The following is a 24624-nucleotide window of genomic DNA, read 5'->3' on the forward strand; positions in this document are numbered from 1 at the left end:
CTTCCAAGTCTATACTCAGCAGAACAAAGTGCAGCCATAGGCCAAGCCATGACTCCTGGGTTCTTAGTTCATAGGGCCACTTGCATTTATAAAAATTTGGAACAGAAAGTGTTGACCTTTTATTCATCTTTTCCTTTGCTTGCTGATAGCCTTCCCTCCATCAGTGCCATCCGTGCCCGCCCGCCCTGCTGTCTGTGGCTGACTGACATCATATCTGTCAAGGTCCGTTTCAATTGCCCTACCTTCTGGAAACCTTTCCAGAAGACCCTTAAGTTGAGGCGATTTTTCTCCTCCCTAAATATGCACACTACTTCTTTTATTCTTCTTGGTATTACAGGCAATCCTAGGATTATTTTTTTTTCTCCCTCTCCTTTAAGAGCAAGTTCTATTTCTTACTCTACATGTCTCCTGAAGAGTCTGGCTGAGGACTCTGCATTGCAGGCTCCAGTGTTGGTTGAATTATAATAAAACATTTTGTATTTCTTTTCTTAGGTTTTGGTAAAAGCCTCTTTGAGAAAGTTACTGATATCTAATATTTCAATTTCAGAGCCAGTGAGCAGAAACTAGCGCCCCCCCGCCCCCCGGAAGAAACTCTGTACAAATTGTAGATGAAAGTGGGATAAATTTTGGTTTAACAGGTTTGGAGAGAAGGTCTCTATCCAGGTAAAAGATACTATTGACATTTTTGCCTGGGTTGACTCTGGCTTTCTAAAATGAGCAACATTCTGGCCCCTGAAAGACTATCAGGGCCCCTGAGAGAGTCTAACTCATATGACTTTTTAAAAATGCCGAGGAAATGACTAAGTAAAAATGTCGGCATATTGGATGCCTGGGTGGCTCAGTCAGTTAAGCATCTCCCTTCAGCTCAGGTCACGATCCCAGAGTCCTGGGATCGAGTCCCGTATCAGGCTCCCTGCTTGGTGGGGAGCCTGCTTCTCCCTCTCCCACTCCCCCTGCTTGTGTTCTCTTTCTCCCTCTCAAATAAATAAAATTTTTTTTAATGTTAGCATATGAATTTAAGCTCTTAAGGTGTAGGGAGAGACCTGTGGCTAGCAGTCTGTGTTCTCTTAGCATCAGTGTGATCTTCAGGTGAGCAGATCTCTCAGTGATTCACAGTCACCTTGATCAAACAGAGGATGGAGGCCCAGTGAGGAGATTGGCTGCATGTGTATACGGCTGACTGAGGGCAGCTAAGATGCAACTCACCATCACTTGCTCAGATTTTCTACCAAATTATGTTTCTCTTCTCAACAGGAAGCCATAAATATCTCTCACTTCTTTCATTCCTATAAGCATCTTCATTACCCTGGTTTAAACAGGATAAAAAATAAAATGTACTTCTTTGGTTTACTTCTTAACCATTTTTTTTTTACACTCCAAAAGTAATACATTTCATTATAAGAAAATAAAGCATATAAATTATAGAAGAAAAATTAAAATACAAAAATCCATATTTCTACAACCAAATCCACAAGCTTTTTGACTTTTTTTTCTTCCAATCCTTTCCATCTATGTCAAGGATGGTTTTAGAAAATTGTAATCATGCCATAGATATACTATATTCTGCTTTTTCACTTAAGTTTTTAAATGAACATTTTTCTGTAGTTTTTATTAGGGATAATAATTTCCATGCTATTATGGATATATAATACTCCAACAAGAAGAATTATTGTAATCTAATTATCGCTTTTCCTTGACCTTAAAGTTGGTTTAACAAAAAAGAAGTACAAATAAGTGCTTAAACACTTGTTTTTTAAACATCTTACATTTACTCATGGAGTTATTTGCTGTTTTACAGTTCAGTTTATCTTCGCTTCTTGCCCCTATTGGCTGTTCCACCTGCTGTGTCCACCTCTGACTTTTCTGGCAACCCATCCTTCCTTGACACCCCTCACTTCATCTGTGAGCTTTTATCACCCCGTCCTCTCTGCCCAGGAGGACATGTTCTTAATTTCTCTTGGTTTCAGCTCCACCTAGACAGAAGCGGGCTGATCCCAGAGAATCAATTCAGTGGGAGCCAGTTTGTGAGTGACCACGTCTCTGAATTGTGAGCTGACCTAGGACCAACCACAGTGAGTGAGTCTGAAGGCTGTGGAACATGGCAAACTTTGAAGCCAGACGCAATGGCACTTCAGACCCAGGACCCTCTCCTAATGCCCCTGCAATTTGTCACCCTGTGATCTTTAGGCCAAAGAGTTGATCTCTTTAGCCTCAGTTTCTTAAAATGAGATCATTCATTCAAAGCACCTGATGTAGAACCATTGTGGCAGGGTATGACAGAAAATTGTTAGATGCCTTCTTCTTCTCGAGTGGTGGTAAAGACCAGATAGTTGGCAAAAGGTATGATATCCTACATCTGAATCCTAGTTTCTTTTCTCTTTAAAATCCAGCTCTTAACAAGTCTATTTCTTAAAAGGACCAGCCCTCTTTTCCTTCTAAATATTCCAAAAATATAAAATCCAACCAAAGTTTTAATACACATCTTTGTGGTTGTTTTTCACAAGTGATAAAAAACAGTTGGATATGATATCGTTCCACTTTTAAAATATTGGGGTAACATTTCTTTTATTATGGAAATTTTCAAATGTACACAAAAGTAGAAGAAATGATATAATGAATGCCTTATACTCATCCTGAGCCTTTTACAATTTTAAATGTTTTGCCAATGTCATTTTATCTATCCTTCTATATATACATTTCACTTTTCTTTTTGCTGGATTATTTTAAAGCAATCCCTGACTGTTTCATTCTACCCATAAATACTTTAGCCTGTATTTCTAACAGTTAAGGAGGTTTTTTTCCTACATAACCACAATGCTATTATCACACGTAACAAAAAATTATCAATAATCTCAGGAGCATTTTAAAAATAGGATTCTGGAAAAAGCAAGCCAAAGGAATGAGTAATTTAGAATTTCAAGCACTATGGTAAGCAGTTTGGGAAGATGCTTTTAGCAAAGGGGGTACTTTCACTCTTGCAAATGACATCACAGAGCCAGATGCCACTTTCTCCTACATATCCGTAATTGGATTTACTTTCTTACCCCCAGATATATTCCTTAGTTCAGTTCAAGGCATCAGCAAGCACCCAGGAGCTCAAGCCCAGACCCACAGTCCTTACAGAGTCTCCCCTATCCGCCCCCCCTTTGGCACTCCATTTAACCAGTTTTGAAGTCCTAAATCTCAGGGTGAATATTGCTCATATCCAACCCCTTCTCTTTATTCCCACTTCCGGTCCTTTTGTCTGGGCCCCTGTTTTCTATCTCTACACTGAGGTTATTGAAAGATTTTCATTTGGGCTCCCCCCAGAAACAAGCCTGAGACAAGGAATTGAGTATAAATAATTTACTCAAGAGGTGATCCCAGGAGACCTGGAGCTGAGCTGGGGGATGAGACAGGGAAGTGAAAGAAGCCAATACAGGCTGTGTTATCAAGCATTGAAGGACACTGGAGCTCTGTCCCGCTAGAAAAGTCTGAGAGACAGTGCAGAATATGCCTCAGCATTATCCCAACCAACAGGCAAGGGAGCTGGGCTACTATTTATCCATCAACTCTTGACCCATCATTGCTTTGTGGCTGCTCTCAGGGGCAAGAAGTCCCTAGCACTTCTGGCCTGCACTGAGCATGGGCTGAGCATGCTGCCAGCCAGAACCCAGAGGGTCATGGGCCTTCAGTGTATAATGGTGAATACCAAAGGAACATGGGCAGGGCTCCAACAGCACTGCATTACATCCCACTCTCTCCCGCACAGAGACCAGGGACAGCTTCCTAAAGAGCATATCTGATTCTGGTACTTCTCTATTGAATAAAAAGGGTATATGGATAATGCTAAAGACCAATCTTGCCTATTTCCTCTGATGGAGGTGACTGTCTTGAGTGGTACTGAACCATATGATCCTGAGCACCTTTAGTATACCTATTGCAGGTGACCAAAGTTTGGGCTGGACTTAGAGTAACTACTCCTGAGTTCAATGGATAGATAGCCTTATTCATATGTTTGTAATTAAAGCCTTGTTTATTTACAGAACAGGTTGGGAGGAGAAGGGACAAATGATTGCCTCCCGTCTGGCTTTCACTGGGGCAGACCTTTACCTCTCAACAGTTTGCTATAACCTTTCCCAGACAGTGGGGTGCCTCTCTCCACTGGTGCACCGAAGCTGTCGTGGCAATACTTTTTCCTTTTTTATGCGGGCACATTGGGAATCTCAATGTGATTTACAAGCTTACATAACTTCACAAATGAGTCAGCATGCTCATCAAGCAGGCAGCATGGTGCCATGGAAAGAACATGGCATTTGGTGCCAGAGAGAAAGTTCAGTACCTGCATCTGTCACTTCCTAAGTGTGTGCTAGACAAGTCCTTCTACCTCTCCAAGCCTCAGTTTCTTCCTACGACAAATGGGGATCGGAATACCTACCTCGGAGGGTTATTATAAGGATTAAATGCGGTGAAGAACACGGTGTGATACGTAACCGGCCATGAGTCACTCACTGTTCGCCTTCCGCATCCTATATCCTGGTTTTACCCATCTGGCCGCAAGTTCTTGAACCTCACTGACCTGCAGTGAGCAGAAAATGCTGATTTATCTTTATCTCCTTTTAGCACTCGTGGATTTTAGATGAAAATCCAAATCAGTTCTTTGTACAGGAAAAGTGCTCTTGTTCCACTCTGGGCAAAGCAGCCACCTCGTGTGTGAAATAAATCCGGACCAGAAAGGGCTAGGGTGCTCGAGGAAGGGCTGGGCTGGCACAGCCTGGCTCAGCGCCCACTGCGGTGGCAGCCAAAGATCGCTGGAGGGGACTGAGTGAGCGCAGGGCAAGACAGACAGCCGAAAAAACGAAATGGGCGGGAGAGGACGTGAGAGCCCATCTGCATAGCGGCTTAGCACGGTGGGGAGCAGTGAGGAATGGCGTTGCAGAACGTCGTTCGGTAGACGAAGCCGCGGCATGCAAATGAGGGCACTGCTGTGCGGGCCAGGGCTGGGGACGATTCTGGAACCGGTTTTCCAAGGTGGTTGGAACAAATGCCTGCAAGTTAAAATAATAATACTAAATAAAGTCCCTGGTCAGCAAATGAACACTGCTGCAAATGTTCTTCCCCGCCGGTCGCAGCGCTATTAAGGCAGCATTATCAGATAGGCTGATTTCCAGGATCTTTAGGGGCAGCATAATACATAGTTAGCAGTCAGCTAGGGTCAGCAGAGAAAGTGTTTATAATTAAGGGGTGATTGGTGAGTGTGTCCATAGCAGCAAAGAAACCTCTAAAAAGAGAAACCAAGAGCAGCTCTTTGAACTTAGAAACTAGAGAATGTTAGAACAAGAAAGATTTTTTCAGAGCATTGAGCTGTGCTGGTGATTTTTAAATGCTAAAGAAACAGCAGAATCTTTCTTTCAAATAAAATCTACATCAAAAACTAATGATGTAATGTATGGTGATTAACATAACATAATAAAATTTAAAAAAATAATAATAAAAAGAAGAAATCTATTAAAAAGAAATCTTAGGCAGACTCTCCCCCTGGAAGGCAAACAAAAGGGATGCTGCCCTGAGGAGGGGAGGGGAGAAGGAGAAGACAGTGTGGCCCTGGAGCCCCAGCCTCCCCCAACCCCAGCCTCCTTGTTAGATCTGCCAGGGAGGCCCAGAAGAGGTCCTGGAAATCCTTAGGCCCCACTGACCACAGTGTGAAAACCCCCAGGCCAGTCCAGCCCGTGCATTGTACAAATATAGAGTTTAGGCTCAAAGAGAGCAAGTGATTAGTCTAAGGTCACCCAGCAGAACTGGGACTAGAGTCCAAATCTCTTGAGTTTAAGTTCCTTGCTCTGTCCTAAAAACCATCTCCCCTTAAAAAAAAAAAAGAAAGAAAGAAAAGAAAAGAAAAAGTATCTTTTAAAAATAAAGTTACCTCATGAAATAGTTTGTTAAAGTAAATGAGAAAGCAAGAGACATCAAGTGTAAATACTGGCTTTGGAAAGAATCCAATTCTATCTTCTTGACTGCTGGACCCAAGTGCAGCTTCTTTACATTTATTTTTAGGATTGTTAGCATGGCAGTCACAAAATCCAAGTAGATTTGCTAAATGAATGGTCTCTTAAACCAGGGTAAGTCTAACCAGTCTGTGCCTTCTAGAAAACACCAACCTAAAACAATTACAACAGCTTAGTATCTGAAAAAAAAAAACAAGCTATTTTTTAAAAAAATATTTTGTTTATTTATTTGAGAGAGAGGGAGAAAAAATAAGCAAGGCAAGGCGCACAGGGAGAGGGAGAAGCAGACTCCCTGCTGAGCAGGGAGCCCAACACAGGACTTGATCCCAGGACCCCGAGACCATGACCTGAGCCGAAGGCAGAGGCTCAACCGACTGAGCCACCCAGGCACCCCTGAAAAAAATTATTTCTAATATACTGGCACAGTAAGAACGGAATCTGAAACGCACAGCTGATGGAGATGGCCAGACCCAAGCTCCCACAGCAGAGCACAAGGCACTTCAGATTCCTGGCTCTACGTCCCACGGTGAGACCATGAGCAAGTCACCTCTCCCCTCCTCAATCTTCTTTCAAAAATCTATGAAATGATTAAATCATTAGAGTCATTAAAAGCCAATATTCAACAGAACCCTGAACTCAGCCAGCATGGTGCCTGTTTCGTGCATAGCAGAGGCCTCTGTGTCTAAGTCAGAGGGCCCAGGAGCATAATTAGTGCAGATGAGCGAGGAGAAGCTGCCGCAGGAGAGTCTGCTGCGGGATGAAAGGAAAGAGGGAGGAGGGATGAAAGGAAAGAGGGAGGAGGGAAGCCGAGGCAGAGAAAAGCAAAGGTGCTCCTTTCATGCGTCAGAGGACCGGATTTTGGTTGGCATCCATCCTGTACATTTATGTGACACCTGTCACTCTGAAGTCCTCGGAATGTTTCCTAATGGACTCGCTTTGGGGTTTCCATTCAAGACCTTGACCCATTTGGTCTCACCTTGAACTAGGAATGTTCAATTAAAGACAGTAGCATGTGGTAGTAGCTGATGAAATGATACCAAGTGTTTACAAGGGGGAGAAAAGCAACACTTTTTAAAATGCAATAGCCTATGCATTTTGTTTATGTAATTCAGTTTAATCCTTACTATAACTTTCAAATTAGGTATCATTTCTCCCCCCATTTTACAGATCTAGATGCAGAGAGGTTTAGCAACTCCTTTAAGATAATGGGTATTTTATGTAGCTGTGGGGTATGTAAGCTCCCTCAGGACAGAGACTTTCTCGTTCATGCTGCTCTACTCAATGCCAAGCACAGTGCCTGGTACATAGTAGGTGAGCGATGCACATTTACTAAAGGGATAACCGAAGGAAAAGGCCAAGCTTTAAATCCAGATCTGCTCAACTCCCAAATCTAATTCTTACTACCGCTGAACTCATGTAATTTATTTAAAACGATTGGCATTTCACCAGTTGTTCTTAACCCTTTATTTACCGTGTAATTGGAAGTGTTGTGAGCTCTGGTTTCTATGCCTATTGGAAGCTCTAGCTACATAATTAGTTACCGAGTTCCCATCTCTTGGCTGAATCTGTAATTAAGCGGGTTTTTAAAGATATAGTTAGACATAGTCCCAGGTTCCCTAAAATGCGTAGCATTCACCCAGAGGACCAGACTTGAAGAAAAACACAGGACTGGAATATATTTTATCATACTCCAGTATCACTGCTCTCCCTGGTCACCTCAAGCAATTACAGAACAAAAAGGTGCTTTTTTTTTTTAAATCAGTAAACACAAATTTAAAAACACACACTTTCATAGAGTTTCTTCTCAGTGTATTTTAGAAATGAAGCAAATTCTGACTTGCTAGCACACAATGATATTATTGAATAACAGTTTCTGTCTAAGAAAGGAAAGACTTGTCAAGCACGTCGTACTAGAAGGGCGCACTCAGGTGTGCCTGGGATCTTGCTCTGCTTAATGCTTCAGGACTCAACAAGGCAGGCCCAGTGATTGTGAATGGGTGGTTCTGATAGAGTGAGCAAAGTCATGTCTCCTTGTCCTTCCCCCTCTGGGACCCTTCCTTTCTGGTGTGTTGGCCAAGGCTGTAGCTGCCATGGCTCTGGTCATCCCAGGGTACTTCACTAGGCCTCTTCAGTTGTGTGGTTGCTATTTCTTCCTTCTTCCACTTTTCCCAAGTATTTACCAAGGGCTCTCATGGTCTTAGCCTCTGCAAGGTGCTGTGGGAGCTACAGAAAGAACAGGGAATGAGCTTCTAGATTCTCGTGGGCATTACTCAGTGCATACCGGGAACTCAGATGTGACCACGAGGCCCTGGCAGCTGAGCTGGTGACTTCATTACTATCACCTTCCTTCCTCATCAGCCCCTGAGATCTTGGAAAGTCTGTCTTGTTATTGTAGCCTGAGGAGTGTGATTCTCCCTTATTTCCTTCTGCGCAGGGAGGCACCATGACATCAACAGAGATGTGGAACCTCTTGCCTTGAGTGAAATAGCACCCATGTTACCATGTCTCCGCCCTCCCAGTGGTGTCAGCCCTTCCCAAGTCAGTCACTTGGAGAAGATACAGGGTCAGTTCAGCTTTGTGGAAAATTCTCCTTGCTTTCTATACTGGCTTTGGCTACCTCTATTTCCAGCCTGTGCTAAACTACTAAATATATATATAAATATATAGACTACTAAATATATATATATATATATATATATATATATTTTCTTGGTGGTAGGACTGGGTCTCTCAGAAGTCAAATATTCTCTTTATATTCTCCTTATTTCCTGCTCTGAGTTTTCCTCTAGAACATCTGCTCTGGTCAAAATCTTTTTTTTTTTTTAATTACAGTTTTATAGTGTACAGTTCAGTGCTTTTTAGTATATTTGCAGAGTTGTACATCACCACTATCTAATTTCAGAACATTTTCACCACCCCCAAAAGAAATCCCATACTCATTAACAATCACTTCCCATCTCCCCCCTTCCCCTGGCAACCACTAATCTATTTTTTGTTTCTATGAATTTGTCTCTTCTGGACATTTCATATAAATGGAATCATACGATATGTGGCCCCCTGTGACTGGCTTCTCTCAATTAGCATGCAGGTTTCAAGGTTAATCCATGTTATAACATGTATTTGTACATGTATTAGTACTTCACCCCTTTCTTTGACTAAATAATATTCACTTGTATGGATACACTGCATTGTGTTTATCCATGCATCAGTCAGTGGACACCTGGGTTGTTTCCATTTTTCAGCTATGATGAAGAATGCTGTTATGTACCGGTTTTTGTGTGGATATATGTTTTCACTTCTCTTGGGCACATATCTAGAAGTGGAATTGCTAGGCTGGCTGAAATCTTAAGGAAACTTTTCTAATGGTCTTCATTCCTGTTTCCCAGGGAATACAGTTTCTCTATCTTCATCAAACAAAAGGGAATGACCAACAGCAAGAACTTCTTCCCATGTCCTGGTCACGGCTCCTGCTTTTCCAAGTCAGTTACAAAGCCCGAACGTCTCCACTCTAAACAATATGTGGCTTTGAGTGACTGTGGCAGGCCCAGGACGGGGACAAGTCACTACTGCAGCGATTCACACTGAAGAGCAGCTTGCAGCACCCAGAGAGGGTATGCCGCACCAGCCTTGAATCATAAAAAAGGAACATTTATAGTCATGTCATTCCCTGCTTAGAACTGATTCCTTGAAACCTAGTCTCTCGTATCCTGTCCATAATCTTGAACTCTGATCTCCAGGGTTATGCAGAGCGTGGAATAAGCAATTTGCAACCTTGGAATCCTAAATTGCCCTTTCCCCACCATCGGCTCTGCAGGTTTCTGTTTATAACTGAAGTGTGCCCTCTGCTGGTCATAGGCAGCCCAGCATGGAGCGGCTAAGCAGGTTTCTTCTAAAATCATTTCTTCTCCAGAAGCATTTAGGAAATTGCTGCAATTTATTCAGCTAATAGCAATACAGAGAAACGACATCTTCTGCAGAGTGTTCCTCTTTTATTTTTTGCTTTTTGATGTTTGTGAATTTTTTCCCCTTTTATTCCACAGAAGCAGAACTGGGCCAGTTTCAGTTACTTAGGAGCTGCTTCCGTTTGTGATAAATAACCATTATTTGTATTTATGCACTGCCTGCCGAGGCCTTTCTGCTCCTCTTGACTCGTGAATCACTACAATGCTCTTTTATGGCAGGAGTGGGCAAGGGCTGTTCAAGAAGGGGGATAATATGAGTGGTGAGCTGTCAACTGTCTATCTAGTAGTTTTTCAGAGGTGGTTGGTAGACTGCCTCGAGTAAAGGAAGACCCAGAGACCGATTCTCCTCCAGTTCTGTGGGATATCTGCTTGCCCTGTAGGAAAACTGCAGGGCATCAGACATTTGGGGATCCCAAGCAGACATGGCATCCCTTTCTCTCCCTTCCTTCCAAATGGGCACTCTGGCCAGGGAAGCAGATCCAGGAGGGACACAAAAGGTGAGTGGGGAAAGAAGCCAGAGCCTGGGGAGACCAGGAGACAGTGTGAGCAAAAGGCTGAACCAGTGACCAGAGGAAAGGAGGGAGCTGGAGGAGAGGAGGTGCATCCACAAGGACAGAACAGGGGACTAAAGGAATGACTGCTTCCCTGAGGGCCACTACTGCTTTCTGCAATGCAGCTAACTGTGAAAATCTGTTTAGTTTTTAGTTAACAAAGGAAAGGGAGTCCTTTCTGATGTTTTCATCCAGAGTCCTTGAGAATAACCCTATGCCTCTGACCTAATGTTTTAGGAGCTATTTTACTTTCTGCCCTGAAAGAAATGCAACACTTTTATGAAAGAAAACATAATTTTTGGAAAGATTGTTTGGGCTTTTAACCTCTGAGTAGCTGGGAGGCAGGGGACTCACAAGGATTCCTTATGGTGAGCATATATCCTAGCCAGATGTCTAGAAATCTGTCCCCCTTCCCCAAAGTACAGCCAAACTGGGGACTCCATTGCCAAGAGCCCCAGCGGTTTCCACTGCTCACCCCAGGGCCACCCCCCACAGTCCCACTACCCCTCTCAGTCTCCTGGGGACTGCAGAAGCCTGGGCTCAAGGTGTAACAGAAATTCCTGTGTCCTGTTCTTTCTCTTCCTCTCCATTTCCCTCTTGCCTCCTCCTTCACCTCCTTCCCTGGTTCTCCGGATTCAGTTTTCTCCTCCCACATTGCCCCGCTCCAGCCTCTGTGACTCCAAACGAAATCACTTTGGGAAAGACGGGGCTTACTGTGTTCCCATGGCTGAGTGCTGCCCCTTTAAAATCAACCTTCAGTTGGAAGGGGAGTTGAAGGGGAGAAGAGAGAACCAGGTCTTCTGCCTTTCCTCCCAGAGATAAAAGCTATTCTTAGCAGTAAAATCAGCTTGGCATTTGGGGAGACTTGTGTTTCTCTCCTTTCCGCCCCAGGGGTTTTGCCATTGCAATTCCTCTTCTTCATGCAGAGAAGATGAAGGGGAGAAAGAGAAGGGGAAAAAAGGGAGGGGCACCATCACTGCTACCCTGATAGGCTTCCTTATTTTGGAAGGCTGGTCCAGTTGGAGTGCCCTCACCTCAACCCCAGAAGACCAGTTTAATTCTAGCAGTCATTTTTCAGGCAAGGAGACTAAAAGCCAAATGAGCTCCCTTTAGGCCTTTCCACAGCACTTTGTATGTGGCGTGTGTTCATTAAGTATGTTTGCTCAGCCAGCCTCCTGCCTTCACCCTCATTAGGGTGGGTCTCTCAGGGCTGCCCTCACTGGGCATTTAGGGCCCTGGTAATCAGGGCATTTAAAACCCAGCGTTAGAGAGCAGGCTTCAGAGAAACCAGGAACTTGGTAAATTAAAAAAAAGAAGAAGAGAGAAAGAAAAAGAAAGAAAGAAAGTAAGAAAAAGAGAAAGAAAGAAAAGAAAGAAAAGAGAAGGAAGGGAGGGAGGGAGGGAGGGAGGGAGGGAGGGAGGGAGGGAGGAAGGAAGGAAGGAAGGAAGGAAGGAAGGAAGGAAGGAAGGAAGGAAGGAAGGAAGGAAGGAAGGAAGGAAGGAAGGAAGGAAGGAAGGAAGGAAGAAAAAGGAAAAAACGGGTGGGCAACGCTCAAGAAGACTTACGTAATCTGATTCCACTTTGGACACAGATGATGACATTCTGCAAAGCGGCCAGCAGGGGGAGCTCAGGCAGTGTGTCAGAACGCCAGCGCCCAGGTTGCCTGGAGCCAAAACTGCGGACAAAAAAACAATGAACCTTTGTGGTTTCTCTTGGATTCTTAATCCAGGGAGGCTCAATGCAGGAGGGCGGGATCCTCATTCTAGGGAACTCAGCTAGCATCTCACAGAACACTGACTTAATAGGTCTCTTTTTGTCTCCCCCGCCCCACTCTCCCCCAAATTGTTTTCTTGGTGTTAGAGTCTACCTCTAATCTCTTTTCTCAAGCTCTCTCAGTATCTCTCTGTATGTCTTTTTGTAATTCTGCTTTTCTCTGAATCTGTTTCTGTCTGTGCTTCTTTCTTGTTATTTCTCTGTGTCATCCTAGGCCCACTTCGTATAAATGAAAAATAAATGGAAATGAACCTATCCATAGACTGAGCTCTGAAGGATTTCAAGATCTTGCCAAAACTAATACTTCGAATAAAATGTATGCTGTGCAGCAGAAGTGGCTAATTCTGCCACCACTTAGCTGTGCAGTCACGTCTTTCATGTCTGTTCTCCTTTCTCTGTCCTCCAGGCCTGCTGCCCATGCCACACTAGTCTCCCCACTGCCAATTGGTTGCTGCCAAGCTGCTGCCCACCTCCCCCAAACCATTGACCTCCAGTAGTTGTCTCCCTCCCTGACCAGCAGGACAAGATCCTGTCCAGGTCCTTTAGAGAAGATGCCCACACCAGAATAGTTGTACCTCTCGTGACACAGTATTTTGTTTCTTAAGTAAGGCCCAGTCCCCTCATTTCCAGAATGCCCCGGAACTCTCGTGGGATCAGGGGTTGAGGGGCTCCAGGGGAGAAATGGAGGCACTCAGCCTTGCACTCCACCTGAAACCTCTTATTATCCAACGTTCAGGTGCTTAGCTGGATCTGGTCCCCTCGGCCAGAGTATCTTCGTTCTTGGTGACTTTCTCTCGGGGATCTTCCTTATGGCCTTCCTTCCAGACTGACCTGTGGGGACCTCTAGTTTATCACATAATTGGTATATACCTGAACTTATGGGAGATTAAATTCTCTTTTCTGGGCTTTTGAGCCCTGGAGAATTAAGAAATGCAACTGAGCATGTGTTCTGAGGTTCTAGAACATCCCATGACGGTCAAGAAGCAGCCCAGGCATTTGATGGGAGGCAGCTTTGCCTATGGCCCACAGAGGCATACAGATGGCTGCTGGGCAGTGGTGCTCAGCAGAAGCTGTTTCAGTTCCAGCCGCAAATACTGTGACGATGGTAGTGGTGGTGATGCATCCTCCTCATTCCTACATTTTATGGTCCCTACCTCTAAATCTATTCTGTTCTATCCAAGCTCTCATTATTTTTCAGATCCTAATCATATGTGTCCCTGAGAGGCAGGTTCTAATATTCGATCTGCTAGGACATGATACTCTTCAGTCTTGGCACTTTAACTTTCTTTAAGTCTCCTGGATTCAAGGAAGGTAGTGGTACTATGATCTGATCACAGTTGTCCCTGCCCTGCTCAATACTTAGCAACCATCATTATTTCCTAGTTCCAGAACCTGTTTGGACGAAGTTGAAGACCAAAGTAGGGAGTGAGGGGAAAGACAGGCAATGCAATGCAATCCATCATTTAAAGACATTTACCACTTGCTTGCCCTTGCTTGGCCCTGGCCATACAGTGTCTGAACAAGACACAGGGCCTGTCCTCAGGGAGCAAGTGCTTCTATTGGAGGAACCTGCTGTGTCTCCGAACCAGAATGAAAATGGAACTGCTGCGGAAAAACCCAGCACTGCAAAGTGCTAACATCATCAGGCAGGTTGCCTCTGCAGTGCAATCTATAATCTCCGTGACTTTCAGAACCAAAAGAATTGCTATATGGCTTTCTAAATTAAGCTTTGCATTACTTTGGAAATTAACAAAGCATTCCTTCCCACAGACACTGTTCCCAAATTAAACACTTTGTGCTTGTACAGCTGTTCGAATGTCGGTGAATTGAAGATGAAAAGGTTCTTAGCAAGGGAAGAGAGGTGGGTGCCTAGGAAGGAGAGAAGAGCATGCGGGGGAGTTCTTGGAGGGCAAGCTGGGGGTCAGGTAGCAGAGATTCTAGAACTGTTGGAGAAGTTTATGATCCAGTTAATGAGTACATAAAATGTTTTTTAAATTATCAGGTCTAGATAAGTGTAGATTAAGGCGGCCCATTATGATCAAGTATTTAAAGGCATACTCTTAAGTGGAACACTTGGAGTTTTCCACTAATCAGTTGGAGCCAGAGGAAACAGAGGAAATAAACATAAATGGCCAAGATGGTATTTTAAGGTCCCTGTGAGGCCCACTTTTCAAGATTTGACAGCAGTCAAACACTAGAATGTGTCACAGAGGATGGCCGGGCACTCTCCTCTGGGGCTATTTATTGAAAGAATAGAGCCCTTGGGGTCTGCAGTGTTGCAGGTGATAGCCAGTGTGGAGACAGAGGCACGTCCTGGATGAGCTGGCTCCCCAGGTTCTCTTCTAGACTGGCAAAGAGGAGAACTCATCTAGGATTAGAGGCCTTTCACAGCAGCTGGAGAGAAATGGACAGATGAGAAGGCCCACAGTCCCCACTGGCCCACCTCCCACCTCCTTGCCAGAGCCCCTTCCGTTAAGCTGCCACTATGTCATTTGTTTCATGAACTTGTCCTAGATCTTCACTTGCAAAGATGTGAGCCATCTTGGCAAACAGTTTTTTAGAAAGCCCTTGCTCACAAAAATTCTGTCTGCAGTATTTGGATTGGCTACCAGGCCTCTCATTTTCCACACAAGTTGTTCCCAACTTATCTCTGGGTTTCTTCCAGAAGGGAATGAATTATTTGCTGGTGATGTAACTTGAAACCCAGATTCCCTTTGGAAACCATTTTCATAGAGGTTTTGAAGTGGGGACTGAAGCAGAAGAGAATGAAGAGGTTAAAAAAAAAAAAAAAAAAAAGACAATCCAGACTTAGCCAGATAGGATTTTCCATGCAACTGAGGGAGCAAGAGGCCCTGTCTTCAGCAGACGAGGCCAGAGGGCTCGCAGAGACGGAGAGCTGTGCTGGGCGCTGGCTGCCTGGCTCCCCTGCGGCTCCAGGGCAGAGTCTTGGCTGTGCCTTGGACCAGCTATTTATCCCTGGGCCACTTACCCTGTCTGGGTCCCAATCGCATTGTCTGCAAGAGGAGAATATCCCTGCAAACATCTCCAAGTTTCCATAAACTATGTTCTGTCATTTTGTATGGCCTTGTGGGTTGGTTTTAAAGATTTATGGTTTAGAAAGCACTTTCAGACACTTGTCTTATTTGATCCTCACAATTATGCTCTGAGGGAGGTAGGACAGAAACCATTTTCCTCATTTTAGAGATGAAGAAACTGAGGATCATCATCAGGGCGATCTGTGTGATCGCACAGAAATCAGGTGGAAAGGCAGTATTCCAGCTTAGGTCTTCCAACTTGAGCTCAGTTATTCATCCTTATGAGGGGTCTAGTGTGCCTTTAAAATCAGATAACTATGAATCCTCTCTCCAGAAAGATGGACTTGGGATTTTTAGATGTTTAAGCTCAACATAGATACCAGGTAAAATTCCCCTACTTTAGGCCACCCTTACAAATTCTTGCAAATGTATGTATGCCTTGCTTCTCTGACCAGATTGCAAGCTCCCTGGAGGTTCAGGCCATGTGTTTTCTCCTCCCTTCCACTCCCTCCAGCAACTGTCACAGAGCCAAGCACCTAGCCGGGGTTGTTGCATTGCCAGGAAGAGGTAAGGCAAAGTAAAGAATGCAAAATAAGTAAGTGGGACAGATGTCCATTTCCACATTTGACCACTTGTCCTACAAGAACTGGTATCCTTGTACATGTTCTGCCCTAGGCAGTCCTCTGCCTGCCACACTATTCCCCAAATCCTAGAACACAGCACAGTTTCCCAAGGTGGCAGCAGCAATATCGTCCTCCTTGACATGATTTTCCAGGCACAAGATGGGCTCAGAGGCATGAAGAGACATGACCACAGTGATCTCACACCCCAGGAGCCTGATGTAAGTAAAGAAGGCCGACTGGCTACCTTAGCTGGAGAGGTAGAGGTGAATCTGTGGGAGGGGCTATCATGAGCTTAAGTTGAGAGGGAGGGGTGGTACTGAAGCAGGAACAGCCAGGAGCATCTGAGGAAAGCTGCTGAGGACATCTGTGTGACTGGAAGGAGAGAGCGCCATCTTGCAGTGGGAGGGGTGCATCAGTAAGGGAAATGCATCAGTAAGGCTGAGCCCAAGGCCAGTGTAGGTTCTCTGACCACTTGTGCACATGTGTCACCAAGCCTCAGTGCAGTCTTGCTTCATCTCCCTAGAACTTTACCCTCATTAGCTACCGTGACTCCAGTCCTTTCACCAGGACTACAAGGAGGAAACAATGATAATCCAAAGGCAAGGACAATTGACCAGATAAACAGAGATGGCTCCAATTTAACACCTTTGCCCCATTATTACCCTGCCATCTCTTTGTTATCCCGTATCTCAAGTCCTTATTTTCCCAGATTTGGTGGAGAAGGAAAAGGATCCCAAGACTGTTGTAAGCAGGGCCACTCCCAATAAATGAGACCATCCCGTACCCTAGGGACTGACTCAGTTGAGCTTCACTGGTCAGAAGAATCTGAATTTCTGACAAAGGAAGTCTCTGTACATAACAAGAACTAGTAGATAACAACAACTCTACTATAAGAAGAATTCTAGGGTGATAGAATATTAGAGAGAACTGGGACCCTAGAGCTTATATATTGATCCAACACCTTCATTGACAGATGAGGGGACTTAAGAGTGTGGCGATGACATCGGTGTCCAGGCCACCCAGAAAGTAGGTGAAAGAATCTGCACTAGAACCCAGAAGTCTTGATCTAATACCACCCTAGCCCTTCTCCTATCTTACCTACCCCAGCCTTTTTAAATGCCAAAGGTTTTCACCCAGGGGCAACTCTGAGTAACCAAGGAAGGAAGGAAGGAAGGAAGGTCTGAATTTGTGAAACTTCTTTGTGGGAACTACTGTTCTTTAGGAGACCTTTTTATGTTGCAGCCAGCCCTGGGGACTCTGTTCCTGCCTCCCTGCATCCTGCAGAGAGAGAAAGAACAGAAGTTTCTGTTCTAAAAGCCCTTCTGGCTGCCAAGCCTGCCCCCTCTGGCCAAATACAGTACCTGATCTCATCCCAGTGGATCTCCACCCAACAGACAGTTCTGCTACCGCCTCCTGGAGTGGAGGGGGTGATGCCCTGTCAGGTACAAGGTGCACGTGGAGCATCTTGCACAGACACTTCATAAATGTTCAACAAGTAAATAACTAAGGTTCCAACTCTTCTATACTCCCTCCAGTTCACCACTTCCAAAAGCGTCCAACAAACTTGCCTTCAACCTCTGGATCAAATCAAGTCAAGTAAACAGACATTAATTGAGGTATTCCTTGGAAAAGCAATGTACAGGTGCTGAGCTCTGTACAAAGACATGTCCGAGTCCCTGCCTTCAAAGGACTCACAGGCTAACAGGGGGAGACATGGTGATATTACATTTTAAGTTAATATCACAGGGTAACAATACAAGAAGTGCCATGAAGCAACAAATGACCATTTGCAAAATTACTAGAGTAGATAATCTGTGCATTGGTACACAGAAAAAAAGGACGCTGGGAACTGAACAGTCCAGGGAAGTTTGTGGAAAAGGAAAGATCTCATCAGGACTTTCAAGGATGGGTAGAATTTAGAGGAGTGGAGAGAAGGAAAGAGCATTCCAGAAATTGGTAACTGTGAAAAGATACAAAAAAATAGAAAAATGCAAGTGTGCTGAGGGTAGTGAGTAATGCTAATTGCAATAGTAGATGATGCTTATCATGTATCAGATGCTATTCTCAGCAGCTAACATTTATTAGTTCCCTTGATTCTCATGCAGTTCAAATTATTACTACTATTATCACATTTTTACAGTCGAGGAGACTGTGTCATAGAGAGGTTTTAAGTAACTTATCTGAGGCCACAGCTGGTAAGTGACTGAGCTGGAATCTGAGCCCAGAGGCTACACATTCAGCCACTGCTTCTCTCACTGTGGCTGGAAGAGTTGATTTTTTGGAAAGGTGTGTTGGGGGCAGATCACAGAGGATCTGGAATACTATATTACAAACTTGGACTTGGTTTTATGGGCAGTGAGAAATCATCAAAAGTTTCTGAGCAGGGAAGTGGATCTGCATTCAGGGTTTTAAACTGAGACATACACAGGAGGGAAATACTAAGGATGCCTTCATATTTTTAAAAAGCACAAAGAAGTATATTAGCACGTAGATAAAGATGTCCTTCCTTTTCACAGAGAGCCTTGTCTGGAGTTACTTCCAGTGGGCTCCTACACCTTAAACTACTAGGGGATCAAATCCCTGGTTGGTGGTACTGAGGAAACAAGCAAAATGTAAACAGCCCTGAAAGCTATCCAGGCACATCCTCACCAGCTAAGGGCCGAGACAGCCTTAGAGAATCGTATTTACAGGGAGATAGGAGACATCAGATCAAGAGAGAGTGGAGAAGAGTGGAGGGAAGAAGATATCAGACAGCAAGTGAGAGGTCAGCAAAATGAGTTGGGACCTTTGGTGTGCAATTCAGCAATATCTTAAGCATGATAGAATCAAAGCTTCTGGAAGAGGAAAACTTATTGTCAGCTATCTCACTTATTATTTCATAATAGCAGATCATTTCTTTAGTCCCTTCCCTCTTTACAGGTTAAAATGGAAAATCCTTTTTCATTCACAGAATGCTTTTATTTCTCTCTCTCTCTTTCAGGACTCAATTTTGCTAATTCATTCTATCAAGCACTGTAATGTTCTCATGACTATCCACTCTAATGAATGTGGGACAGATCGAGTAATAAGAACTTTGAAAGGGTGGTGATTGAAGTAAAAGCATCTTTTTTATATTTTCCAGGAACTGTATGTACAAAGAAGCCTGCTCAGGCCAATAGAGTAAAAACATTAGATAATTTGATTTCTGAGCACAGATTAGATAATTGTCTTGGATGGGACTTTGGGAATGGTCATAGGAGATGAGGCATCATCCTGTTGGGAGGGTCTTCAGGGAATATTGGGTTTATGTGAGTGTCGTTTGGCTTCTGAGTCACAAAGCATGGGTTGTAGGGCTGGCCTTAGTCCAGGCTCCAGGCAAAATTATGTACTTATCCTTGTAAATTATGGTATACAGTATAACCATCACCTTGACTTATGGCCACACCTTCATGACCCCACTTTTGGAAATGGACTCCAAATCTGAGTTCCAGGCAGCCATTTTATGTCTGACCACAGGAAGCTGACAAATAAATGATGTGGGGGTGGGTGAAATGGTTTGTGAATGCCCCAGTCTTGTTCTCATGAACAGGTATTTTTGTTTAAAGAATGAACTGATTAGTTTGTGTTTAAGTGAGGGCAAAAAGCACTCTAATGTAAGAAAATCAAATGCTGTATAGACATCCCCTCTCCAATCATACGTGAGGTGTTGATAATCTGTGACTGCTGGTCTTTCCTTCTTTTGCCATCTTCTCAGCTGCTATTATTTGAGAAGACTGAAGCCCATGCCTGATGCTGAGTCACTTCTGGTTGGTGCTGTGTGTAAAGGGTTTGGAAATAAGTCACGATTCCCAGACCCAAGTCCTAGGAACCAAGTTATTACTTCCAGGTTCCTGTATTGACCCCAAATCCTTCCCTTTCAGCCAGGCCTGGGATAACTGCTCCCCAGAACTAACCTGGGTACTGGTGTGGCTCCAGAGCCAAAGTTCTTTCTCTGTTGGCCCTTCCCTATATGTTGGCCCAAATCCCAGAGGTGAACTGTTACTCTGGTTTCCTCTCCTAAGTTCTTAATTCTTGTCCTCCCTAGAATTCTGCGTCTCCTTCTAGAACTAGATACTCTACCCACCTTTCATCCATCCTTGTCCCTTCTCCCCACTAGCTGGGGGTTTCTGTGATGCCCGGTCATGGAATGATTGTGCCCTGGGACAGGGCACGTTTGTCTTATTGGAGCCTCATGATTGATTTCTGTTGACTTAATTCAGTGTGTCTCAACATGAGTGGAACCACCTCTGGGGCATGTATTGGAAACTCAAGGGGGCATTTTTTTGATTGCCACAGTTTTTGGGAGGGGCGCTAGTGGCATTTAGTGACAGGGAAGTCAGGATGCTATTCTCTCTATGCACCACAGGCACCTTAATCAAGAAATGTTTTGTGTCCTGGGTAACCTTCAAAACTCACACTGGATGTTTGTGTGGGAAAACCCGTTTATAATTATCTGGGTGTAGAACTCAATCCCATTTTACTTGGAAATACAATTACTTTTGCATAGTTTTAATATACATGGAATTTTCCATAAATGCTCTCTAAGCATTTTTAAGGGAAGTAAAGATTGTGCTGTGTTTGGTTCAGAACTTTACCAGCAGTAGTCACGACCTCAGAAAAGCACCTCACTGTCAGTGACATCATTCTTGGTATTTGAGTTGCCAGTACACCTGTCTCTGTCTACATTTGTCTCTGTCACATCCACTCTGATCTCAAAGCAATGGACTACTTCATTCTATCTTCTAGTTAGTCATCCCCAAGCATTCATATACTCCAATACATAGTATTTTATCACAAATTATTCCTCTTCCACCAGTATTTTTCTTTATTTTTATAGTTAGGACATTATATTAAAAATATGTGTATAGTGGTTTATTATCTATGAATTTCTTTTCAGAATAGTAAATGGAACTTAACAAAACATTCATTTAAAATTAGGTCATTGGCTTTCCATGCTACCCAGGGAGGGGTCCATACAGCATTGTTCTGTGTTCCCGTGGCAACTTAAAGAGAAACTTATGCAATGTCTGCAGACCTTGATGTCCTGCAAATGAAGGAGGATGTCATCAAATTCCTTGCAACAGGAACAAACTTAGGTGGCACCAACTTTGACATCCAAATGGAACAGTACATCTACAAAAGGAAAAGTGATGACGTCTACATCAAAAATCTGAAGAGAACCTGGGAGAAACTTCTGCTGGCAGCTCATGCCATTGTTGCCATTGAAAACCCTGCTGATGTCAATGTCATATCATCTGGGAATACTAACCAGTGAGCTGTGCTGAAGTTTGCTGCTGCTACTGGAGCCACTCCTATTGCTGGCTGCTTCACTCCTGGAACCTTTGCTAACCAGATTCAGGCAGCCTTCCAGGAGACTTCTGGTGGTTACTGATCCCAGGGCTGACCACCAGCCTCTCGCAGAGGTTCTTACGTTAACCTGCCTACTATCACTCTGTGTAACACAGACTCTCTACTGCGCTATGTGCACATTGCCATCCCTTGCAACAACAAGGGAACTTATTCAGCGGGTCTGATGTGGATGCTGGCCCGGGAAGTTCTGTGCATGTGTGGCACCATTTTGAGGTCGTGCCTGATTTCTACTTCTACAGAGATCCTGAAGAAATTGAAAAGGAAGAGCAGGCTATTGCTGAAAAGGCTGTGATGAAGGAGGAATTTCAGGGTGAATGGACTACTCCAGCTCCCGAGTTCACCGCTACTCAACCTGAGGTCGCAGACTGGTCTGCAAGTGTGCAGGTGCCCTTTGTGCGTATTCAGCAGTTCCCTACTGAAAACTGGAGTGCCCAGCTGACCCCCGAAGACTGGTCTGCAGCTCCCACTGCTCAGACCGCTGAATGGGTAGGAACAACCACTTACGTGGTCTTAAGCTGCCCTTCCACAAAAGCAAACAAAATGGAAATAAAGTTGAAGGAAAATAAACAGTTTCTTAAAAAAAAATCAGGTCATTGGGTCTAATCAGATTAAGAATCCTTCGCCTATCTGGATATTGTAGTACTATCTGTTGAAGGCAAGAAAGGACTGAGGATGAGGTCAGTGCCTTCCCAGGAGAAGGCTGTTGCTGCCTATTAAGAGGTCTCATGTAGTATCCCTTTGAGAAACTGATCACTTTCCAAATTTTATTGTTTATCCTCATCAGGAACTCAGAAGTTTTCAGAATTCAAGATCGCTTGAATCAGGCAAATCCATAAGGTTACTCATAGTCAACCTACAAATTTACATTGGAAGACATTTCTTCCCAGGGACTGAAAAGCTTATGTCCACTGTCTAGGGCAGCCAATCCTAGGAACAAAATGAGCATGAATGCTGAGCAAAGAGCACAGAGGGTACTGAAGAGAGATCAGAAGAAGCACTCCAGTCCCACAGCAGAGCACACTTCTCGGGCAGCCGCAAGAGGCAGGGTCTCTCTTCTGCACAGTGCTTGGGTTTTCACTTTCTGTAGCCCAGTTGATTACTTCTTCTTCTGTCCACACCTCCACCCACCTTCAAACAGTCTTCCTCTAGGAAATGTACAATACAATTGATTAAATATCTTCTACGAAATGTCACTCACATTCTGGACCTGCTTTCCTCTGATTACACCAAATCGCCCACCTTGATTGGTTTTGTGAGGTCTATGCATTTCACAGTCTCTTGTTTTATTCCCACAGATGACTAATCATATCCATTGTCTGTGAATTTCACTAGTTCAACTCAGAAGGTGACCTTATGTCCATGATCTCCAAATTCATGGAGAGGCAGACTTTCTACTGTTGCATCCATATCCTAATGTAAGAAATGAGGGCTAAGGCCCTCTCAAACTCTTTTCCTGCTCTGCACTAGTCCCTATAGCTGGGACAGTTTTTCTGATTCTTATCTCGACTTGATATAGAATAGTCCTACCTCCTTTCAGCTTCCCATTGACCCCTTTCTGCCCCCAGCCAACCTGGGTGGCAAACTTCTAGCATAGAACAAGCTGAGACCACCCAAATTATGACAGTAACTGATTATGGGTCAGAAGAAATAATACAAGCGTAAGGGTATTTGTTTTGCGGGGGTGGGGGGCTTGGTTTCCGGTTTGGTGCTTTTGAATAGAGTGATTTCTACTTACGTAAACTGGTCAGATGAACTGAGGAGCTGATTAAATGAACACTTTAGTTAATTAGAGATAGTATATATAAAATAGATGAACAATGATTTTCACAGAATTATTAATGAAATATAGTTAAATCAAAACCTACATGAAATATAGTTTAGTTATTTTCTCATGATTCATAAGAGAAGAGTTCAGAGGAGTGTTCTCACGCCTCTGCACCCTATTATATTATGGACCGAAATAACGTTTCCTCAAGCTTTTCATTTCTTTTTTTTTTTTTAAGATTTTATTTATTTGACAGAGAGAGAGGGAACACAAGCAGAGGAAGTGGGAGAGGGAGAAGCAGGCTTCCCACCGAGCAGGGAGCCTGATGAGGGGCTCGATTCCAGGACCCTGGGATCCTGACCTGAGCCGAAGGCAGATGCTTAATGACTGAGCCACCCAGGCATCCCCAAGCTTTTCATTTCAATCACCCAAACCCTCTCAGTCCTTATTAGTGTTCTCTGTGCTCTTTGACTTTGCAGAGCTGAAATTTTCACTATTATATTTGCATCAGTAAGAACCTTACTTTAACTTTAAAAGTTTTGAGCCCATTCTTTCATTAAGTTTGTTGAGTATGAAGAAGCTTCCCTCGCCAAATCAAGAATTTATGTTAGTGTATTTCCGTAAGGCTTTAATTTAATGCCTTCCATTCTTCTCCATTAGAAGATGACAGTAAATATAACACAAGTTCATCATTTTCTCTAAGAGTTTTTAAATATTGAATGAACATTAAACTGAAATTTAAGTGTAAGAAATATCTGAAATTGTACCGCATTTATTCATTCAATTATTCATTACATGAACATTTATTAAGCATCCATCATGTGGCAGACACTGTAGTAGGCATTGGAGATAGTAAGAGAGCAATTCATGGTTCCAATTCTCAAGGAACTCACAGTTTAAAAAAGGAGAGAGAGAGATGTAAAAATAAAATTTCAATTCACTATAATGGGTACTACTAAAAGAGTTTGATGAAAGTTCAGTGGTAGCACAAAAAAAACTAAATGATCAACTCTACCTAAGGAGAAAAGCTATGGAAAGTTCACAGAAGATACTTATACTGAGTTTTGAAGGAGAGGTAGAAATTTTCCCACTAGACCCAGGAAAGAGGGATATTTCAGAAAGATGGAAGAGCATGTGCTAATGTACACAGGCAAGTAGCAATAACGCAGCTTCTGGGAACTGGAAGAAGTTTGATGGGTCTGGTGCCTAAGACAAGACCTCATAAAGATAAGACTGGAAGGGCTAGTTCCTAAATGGCCTTGAATGGCCTGACAAAGGGTTTGGATGTCATTCATTTGGCAGTGGGAAATAATTGATGAGTGCTAAAAGGGGAAGTGACACAATCATATCTGTGTTAGGTAGGATCACAATGGATTCCATGTGGATGGATATGTGGTAAGACCAGAGGTAAAAAGTATAACTGAAATAGCTGGCTCTCTACTGATGATACATGATCCCCTTGTACAGTACAGATTGGATGCTGGGAAACATTTCCTTTACAAGGGTCGACATTTCCCAGTTCTCTCCAAGTGGAACCATGTG

General features: G+C 43.7%; 1 long non-coding RNA gene and 1 pseudogene across 1 annotated transcript; one reads left to right on the forward strand and one right to left on the reverse strand.

The window, feature by feature from the left end:
* Positions 1-4018: 4018 nt before the first annotated feature.
* LOC113918481 lies at positions 4019-19984 on the reverse strand. The gene is made up of 4 exons (XR_003518575.1): positions 19862-19984; positions 19607-19721; positions 12064-12173; positions 4019-5027 (listed from the first exon to the last, which is right to left on the reverse strand). It is a non-coding gene; the product is annotated as an uncharacterized LOC113918481 (long non-coding RNA).
* Positions 15753-22138, forward strand: LOC118356280 (annotated as a pseudogene).
* Positions 22139-24624: the final 2486 nt, after the last annotated feature.

Source organism: Zalophus californianus, chromosome 1 (assembly GCF_009762305.2).
Source record: "Zalophus californianus isolate mZalCal1 chromosome 1, mZalCal1.pri.v2, whole genome shotgun sequence".
Classification (NCBI taxonomy): Eukaryota; Metazoa; Chordata; class Mammalia; order Carnivora; family Otariidae; genus Zalophus; species Zalophus californianus.